Consider the following 6,741-nt stretch of genomic DNA (forward strand, 5'->3'; position numbering starts at 1 on the left):
GTTGAAAATTTTACAATAAAATGAAAACCTAAAATCTTGAATTGCAAAAAAAAAAAAAAGGTAGCTTACAGAGAAAAACTAATGTCAGATTTGAGATCAGTACACTTGAATTAGGTAAGAACAAGTGTTTATGTGGATGTGACAAAAATTTTGTTCCCCATTGTTACATACTATGGCTTTGTATTCTTCAGTACTTTGTTATCAACTCTTCTTACTCATTTAAAATGCAACACACCTTAACTTAGGTCTGATGATTTTTGTTCATCCTTAGGATTTAAATTTAATGCACATCCAATACTTTGTTAGGCTTCAATATTAGATGTCCATACTTTTTACTTATAAGGCACCAGGGTCATTTTTTATTAAAGAATTATTGCTTCTGCATCGTCATTGTCAAATTAACTTAATTTATATATATATATGCATGATTCACTACTTTTTTTAGAAAAAGAATATTTAAAGTGGGTCAGTTCACTGCTGAGTTACATGTTTGCTGGGAATAATTTACTATAACTGCTTAATAAGAAAATGCTATAAAATTATTTTCTTAGAGATCCAGAGAATTTCATTAGTGGAGAAAACAAGAGTTACCATCTCCCTTCCCCCAAACACCCAAGGGTGTTGTTATGTTTATAAAAATGGATAATGAAAGCCACTTTGAAGTCTCATTTTTTCTATTCCTTTTATGTTTGGAAAAGTTCTCTTTTGAAATAACATATTTGTTTGTGTTGATAGAAATTAATTTGGCACGTGCAAATATTTATTCAAGAATAATACTATCACCCCCTGTGTCTGTAAACAACACTGCAGTAAACACTCTCATGCATGTTCCTCTTGGACGAGGGCTGGGGTGGGGGCTGGATAATAGTACTACCAGCTTTTTAAAAAACTTTCTTTTTCTTTTGGAAAATTTATATTGTCATGAGCACCACGGAGAGAAATATCCTGGTATTTGTTTTGCTCTGCACCTTACAGAGCTGTCTTTGATCAAGGAGATTCCTTTATGAGAAGGAGGTTCACAGAGTACAGGGTAAGCAGGCAACTGATGCCAAACAGGCAGGGGTATCTGATTGCGGAGACCAACTTCCAAGTCACCAAAAATATCATCAGCTGACTTACGGAAACAAGAATCATAGGATTATAGCATTTTGAATCCCAGTGGTACATTAGAGAAAACCTAGCCTGACATTTTTATTTCACAACTGATTATAGTGAGGCAGAGAGAGCATCCAAGGCCACAAAGCCAATTGCAAAAATAAGTTTATTAAAATAATCACAAATAATGTCACCAGCAACCCTTAGAATCCTGGTCCAAGACAGAATTTTCCAGAATAAAAATCAAACAATTAAATTTACCAACAAGCAGTCATGTACAGGAGGAGAGGAGCTTCAAGATGCTAAGTGGAGGAAGAAAACCAAGAGTTAATAATTTTTGCAAAAAATTGGAAATGAGACTCATCATCATATATCTTTTACTTATGTCTACAAGCACCTTAAGAATGAATTAGCAAAACAGTCACTGAAAAGTTGAAAAAAAAACCTTCTTTCTACTGAGACATCTTTTATCCTAATTAGGAACAACTTTGACTAAAGTGTGCTTGGTTTCCATGGTGACTTTCAGGGAGTTACAATCAGTAAAGGACCTATGGAAAGATGACTCCAGCCACCAGGAGAAAAGAAGCGTTCAAATAGAATATTTCATGGAAAGGCTGGAAGGACACTAATGAGAAATTTTGACAACTTTACACTTTAGTCTGTGGTATGATATCCAGCACGAATTGTGATTTCATACCCAACTCTACCACAAGACTTGCAAAGTTGAGACCATGATTCGGAAAAAAACCTTATCCAAGCAAATCTAATTTAGAATTTGGGTCCACAAATTTGGATAAATATAGTAATGCAGTGTAAAGCTACAAGTTAATACATATATACTGGAAAATAATGGCCCCAGAATTAACTCAAAACTCTACAGAAGGAAACTTAACTTGTCATATTTACCAGTACAGGCAGTAAATATTTGTCTTCTTGGCCAAGTGGTGGTGAAGGTACTTAAACAGTATAGGCACCTGTTTACTTATAAGGGTGGCACTGATTCTCATGTTCTATGGGATATGGTTGAAGTTGGTTTCACACCAAAAGGCTCCATTTATCTACTCTGGGAGGAGTAGATGGTTTCTATGACTGAAAGCCAGGGTGCTCTCTGTGTGATCAGGGCCTGCTGGTGTGTTTGAAAACAATGTTAGCATTACTCTAGGTAACCAGGAACTATTCTCTTTTTTGGATATCAAACACATTTACACTGGCACACACACCAGTATTCAAGGGGAGGAAATAATAATATAAAATTAGCAACTAGGTGCTTTGGTATGTATTCTAGGTGAACTATTGACTATTTCCTCAACATCCATGCTGCTTCATACTGCACCCTTTCTTTTTTTTAACAATGCACTTCTATTTACCCCTGAAGACTCAGGTTTATTTATTTTTTTAAATATTAAAGAACACTACGTGAATATCATTACAAGCTGCTTTTCTCATTTAATAATAGATTATTTCATACTCCATCATTCTATATCAGCATATCGAGATGTATTTACGTTACAGGTTTTCTACTGATACACATAACATTGTTTAACTAACCTCTTATTGAAGGATATTAGTTGCATCCATACTGCAGATAACAAAAGCCTGGAAAGATTATGAGTTTTTGTCCATGTATCTTTGAACATATGTGAAAATATAGCTAGAAAATGCTGGTTAAAGAGCATATTTATTTTAAATTTTGTAACAATTTCCAAATTGCTCTATCAAATGCTTACAACAACAGAAACAGAACCAGTGTTAAAACAAACTCTGTTTATCTTTGCCCATCTGACAAGTGAAAAAGTATCATACATTACTTTAGTTTGATTTCCTTAAATAAGTTTAACTCCATTTTATAAACTTTATAAGACATACGTATTTTATTTGATCTTCTCCAAACCCATTTTTTAAAAATTCATGCAGAGGAGAAGAGGATGAATATTTTTGAATAATAATCTAAATTTCAAGCAGAATTCCATTCCATTCATTTCTCTCCCTTCCATTCATTTCCCTCCCAGACTGCATCTTTTATATTATTTCTGCTAAACTTCATTTTATTCATATCAACATTGTGCCAGCCTGTTTCCTGATGCCATCATTCACTGCAATATGCAATGGCCAGGGCCTATCTACTTTCGATCCTGTGGCCCTGCCCCTTTTGATCATATGCCTTGTGGCCTCTTAGGGCTGAGCTTTCTCTAGAGTCTGCTTCCCACATCTGAGCTCTGAATCATGCTTGGGAGAATTCTCCTGCATAGGAGCTATAAATGGGGATGTTTCTGCTGTATTTAAATGAGACTTGTTCACCCCCACCTCTCACCACTCATCCTGCCTTCTCATGGCTGTTTTTGTCAGCTGTATAATCAATTCTGGTGAGTCATTTCTTAACTACTGAGGGAAAGGAGATGAAGGAAAAGCTGAGAAAAACAGATTTCTGATTTAGTTTCTAAAATCTACTGACTAAATGAATAGAAGTTCCGGGTTTGTTTTCCCCCCAACTGATACTTGAATGTTATATAGAGTCATCTGATTTACCAAATACATTCACAGAAAGTTTATTCTTTTTTTCTTTTATTTAAAGTTGTAACTTTATTTATTGAAAGATAAAAATTATCAATTAAATAAACTCAATCCTCTTTGCCCTTCATTTTATTCCTTACTAATGTGTATCTCATTTTTTTTCTGCAGATGATTCAAATATTTTCTAACTTTTTAACACCTTCTCTCAGATCCTTTTTCAGAAGTCTTTTTAATTAGGATGTGCTGTCTAAGCATACCCACAGAGCTATGTCCCATAGCAGAAGGTATGTCCAAACCCCATTCTAGACGGTAAAAGGGTGGGGTAGGCAGGAAGGGATAGACTGCTTTAAAATCACAGCATGTCTAGACTTATGCCCAAATACATCAGTTCATGATAAAGTAGTAAGTAGGACTTTTATGGAAAAATATATGGTAGAGAAAACAACACAGAAGCTTACATCCTTTGAAAATTGGACATAGCAGAGGGTTCAGGAATTGTCTAGCCACAGGTTGTTTACATGTGGTCTGAGCATTTTCTTAATGTGATCCTGTACTTAATTGTATATAGGTTCAGCCAGAAAAGAGAAAGATGAACATCAAAGTTGTTGCAATGCCAAAGGAAAATTACAGGGTGTTTCCATGTTTGAGAGATCACTAGTTTTCACTATTGGTTTAGAGCAATGAATTATCCATAAATAAAACCCTTAGAGCACTTTGACCAAAAACATATACTGTGTTTACAAAAAGTACAAGTTTAATGAGTAGCCACCCCTCTCACAAAAGATCAAGTGTACTCAGGAAAAGGAAAAAAAAAAAAGAGGAACCAAAGGCCTTCAAGTAGCTTTGGAAACATTCTGCCAACACATTCTACAGTTTTCTTTTCAATATTGATTTATTTCTGTTCAAAAAAGAAAGAAAGAAAAAGCTTTTAATAACTAGTTTTATTTAGAAAGAAAGGTAAATAATAATAACTTTCATTTATTGCTTGCCTACTCTTTGCTGAGCACTATACTAAGAAGTTTACATGCATCATCCTATATAAGCCTCACAGTAATTTTGTTCATTGGTCAGCATGGACTCTGCAGCTGTCACAAATAAACTGGGACATCTCAATACAATTAACACAAAAGTTAATTCTGACCCAGTGTGGGTCAGGTAAATTATGATGGTGGTCATCCCCTGCTTCCAGATAAGTCCTACAGGGGACAGCTAAAGATGACACAGCTGCAAGAAAATTCTTTGGACCAGAAGTAACACACACCACTTTTATTCACAGGCCATTGGGCAGAATTAGTGATATATTGAAGTATACTACAAAGGAACTTAGAAATGTGAAGAGGTACATGAATATTTAGGAAGCAGTAAAAAATATCTCTTTTCTATTCTGTAAAGCAGATATTATCTCATCTCATGGAGGAACAAATTAAAGCTTACTATAGATTCTAAGCTTAGGAGAAGTAAATTTAGATTTAACCCCTAAATTCCAACCAGTTGCTCAGATCTGGGAGCCATTTTTGTTTTGTAAATGGTGGTAATGGTGCCTTTTTCATCATTGTATATTTTATAATAAATTCTGCATAATGAGGGATCAGCAAATGAATTGAATATAGATATGGTACTTTTTCATAAATTGTCATGTATATATTTTTTAACCCCTAATTTGGCAGATCCCATAATTGTTATCTCTACAATTTCAAACGCAGAGTTCATAGTAAATGCTTGATAAATGTTAGTTGATTGGTTGAAACTATTTCAGCTTCCCATTTTGGCTAGATATTTCTATTTTTCCTTTATGATAACAGAGAAGTAAATAAAGGCAAAGGCTTTCCAGAAGAGATTTATTTATTTTTGTTGTTTTAGGCTTGCTTGATGATTTTTAATTTGTATAAAGAAAACAGCATCTAAAGTTATTGATGGCTGACACATTTTATAAGGTAGCAGAAAAAGAAACATTACTACTAGTCAGTAATCACTATTTTTTATTATTTGGCTATTGTGTTTTTTTAACACATTATTTTCAGGATATAAAACACATTATTACCAGGATATGTAGGATTTTGCATGAGTCTTTTTTTTTTTAAATCAGATTTCTTCCTCTGCCTTTATATATTTTTTATTTTCTATTTTTTAAATAATATTTTATACTATTATTTTGTTTTTACATTTCTCTTGATCTCTTCCATTATGTATTTTTATATTTCAAAATAGTGTCCAATTTAAGTGTCTATTCATGATTTTGTTGACTATTTCTTAATCATTTCTCTTTTTTTCAGTTTTTCAGATGTTTTCACTTTATATCTTTATCTGGAACTCTTTGAGCCCCCAATATCCCTAACATTGTTCTTATTGCCAACACATACTTAAGTGATACTTAAGAGTTAGGGATAGTGCCATCAAGTTTTTATAACCTCTTTCTCAAGTTATGTTCATTTTCTTTGTTTTTCCAAAATTTTATGATAATTTTTTCTATTCTCCCAAAGAAATCATACATTTTCTCTAACATCACATCTTTAATTATGTAATAACTTTAACACCCTGTTTGTGATATGTCTTTATCACTCACTTTCTATATAACTTTTTTTATAATTGTTTTAATAAACAAATATCCTTTATTGCTTTTTCCATTATGTTTCTTTGTATAAATTCATCTATTGATGCTTAAGCACTTTGAATAAAATGACCAGGTAATCAAATCTAGTTGAGCATAAGTTATTTTGTTGTTATTGTTGTTTATATACTCTAGCATGATTAATGTTGAAGATATCAATGATGTCATGGTAAATTTCTTTTTAACAAATGAGTTACTTCCGCAAAATTAGCAAGTTAATCAGCTGGAACCTCTGCACTGTCATGATAATGGTTGCCATAAACTAAGTATTATAACATTATTAACAAATTTTTATTAGGTGCCTACGAAGCCCACACATCATGTTGTGTGCTAGAGTCATATCAGAGCAAAACATAGGCAAAATGCGTAGTTTCTTAGAACTTACATGCTGGTCAAGGAGAAAGAAAATAAAAATGAAGCAAACAGTTATGAAAGATTACATCACAAATTTATTTGATTTAGAAGAACACAAATCAAAAACTTAAAGCATCTGTATTCTCAATAGTGGAGTCAGAAAATATTTCCCT

Source organism: Saccopteryx bilineata, chromosome 1 (genome assembly GCF_036850765.1).
Source record: "Saccopteryx bilineata isolate mSacBil1 chromosome 1, mSacBil1_pri_phased_curated, whole genome shotgun sequence".
Lineage (NCBI taxonomy): Eukaryota > Metazoa > Chordata > Mammalia > Chiroptera > Emballonuridae > Saccopteryx > Saccopteryx bilineata.